Below are 2,500 nucleotides of genomic sequence, written 5' to 3'. Positions count from 1 at the left end.
TATATATATATATATATATATATATATATATAGACACACACACACACACACACACACACACACACACACACACACACACACACACACACACACACACACACACACACACACACACACACACATATATGTATGTATGTATATATATATAATATGTATGTATATATATATATATGTACATATATACGAATGTATTTATTTATTTATATATGTATAGATATATTTGAATATATGTTTTAAATACATTTATGTATATTTGTATGTTTTTTATTTATTCATTACTTATTTATTCATTTGTTTATGAGAGACAGAGAATATAGCACATATTCATTTTTGCAGGTATGCAGACATTCATTATATGTACCGCGATTTTTTATATGACAATGAGCAATATCCTCATTAACGTAATTCGCTTAATGAGTGACCAACATGATCGAGCTTACATTGCTGAATGTGAGATATGTTGTTATTCATCCTCTCGAGGTATCCCGTGCGATTCGTGAATCTCGAATACTTTTCTGAGGACCATTTCAAGATCGTTGGATAGACTGCACTTGTTGCAGGATTTGCGTTGCCGGAGCGACCGATTTCGCCATTTTACGCATATGAGCACACTGGCACCGCTTTATATTAAACTGATTATATATATATATATATATATATATATATATATATATATATATATATGTACATATATATATATGTACATACATATATATATATATATATATATATATATATATATATATATATATATATATACACACACACACACACACACACACACACACACACACACACACATGTGTGTATATATATATATATATATATATATATATATATATATATATATATATATATATATATATATATATATATTCTCGCTCATGTGACACCGTAGGATGACGTTAATGTCGATGTTTGTCAACAACAAATGTACCGAGTAGCATCTGAATCGTCAATGACTGGCTGAAGCTTGTTGCATTATCACTGTTTTAGGATGAATGTACATGAGATTAGATGGCATGTTGTCATTATGACTTTACTACTGCTGCTATTGAATGGACAAAAATTGTGGTGGGACATATACACTGGCAGAAAAAACGGTGTTGCCAAAATTTGAAACAGCTGCTATTTTGTACAACTGCAGCTGCTACTCGTTGCTGATTTAAAGATTTTAAGGGTAATAAGTTTTTTGAATGTAATATGGTAACACGTACTTCCTATGCTTTGGAGCACATGTAGTTACTTGCTGTAAGCTTGTCGCGCCTTCTCTCCAGAAACCAGTAGACGGAAATCAAATACATTGGTACCTCTGCATAACTTCTTAATGCGATATTATATTTATTCGAACATGGATGTATATTATTTAGTTTTAAAACTACGCATGATCTGGACATTTCGATTCTAAATTGATTATATATGTTTATAAATTTCACACTCACGCATACTTTTAGATAAAATCCATATAGTCAGTGTTGGTCTGCGCTATTAGTTTTATGCATATGTATGATTATATATATATATATATATATATATATATATATATATATATATATATATATATATACACACACACATATATATAAATACATACATAGATCACACGCATGTACGCAAGTATGCACGCTCACACGCCCGCACGCACGCACGCACGTACGTACGTATGACCATGTCTGTGCATGTATATTTTTTGACTGCATACGCACGCGCACGTATACCCATAACGTCTATGTAAGTATTAATATAGACCTTGCACACGCACAGATGCACACACACGTGCACGGCACTCGTAAAAAAAAAACCTTATTGTTGAAATTGGGCTGTGGGTCAAGTAGCCGAAATAAATCCAACACTATTAGCGACTTAATCCGAGGATACCGTTCCTAGCAGTAAGGCGAAATTACCGAACGTGAGTGCAGAGGAACGGCTGGATGCGAACGAACGTGAATGCGAATTTCAGCGCTTTTTCGTGTTCTGCGCCGTTAGCGCCGATTACGTTTGATTTCGCCGAAACGTAACGGGTTAAAGTCGAACGTGAATGCCAGATTCCCAGTAGGTCGTCGCCGTTTTTTGAGGGAAGGTAAAGATGTGAAAACGGCGACTGATCTTGACTGGCTACGGAGGAAGCGACCAGGAGATAGGTGGGTGGGGATTGGCTGCGAGTGGAGGAGGGAGGATAGATGTATTCTCACTGGTATCACCGTTTTTTTTTTATGGGGTTTTGCTTGTGCGAATGAGAAGTCAGTGTCACGAGGCACGCACGCACGCGCGCACACGCACGCGCACACACACACACACACACACACACACACACACACACACACACACACACACACACACACACACACACACACACACACACACATATCCATACACACATACACACACATACGCGCACATGCTTACGCATTTTGTCCCTTTTCGTGTTGTAAAAGTTTATCTAATCTTGGCAATCATTCCACGTAATTTTATCGTCAAATCAGAGTGCAGAATGCTTCCT

This window comes from Penaeus vannamei, chromosome 4 (genome assembly GCF_042767895.1).
Source record: "Penaeus vannamei isolate JL-2024 chromosome 4, ASM4276789v1, whole genome shotgun sequence".
Classification (NCBI taxonomy): Eukaryota; Metazoa; Arthropoda; class Malacostraca; order Decapoda; family Penaeidae; genus Penaeus; species Penaeus vannamei.
The sequence above is the reverse complement of the archived record's forward strand: the minus strand, read 5'-3'. Positions refer to the sequence as shown.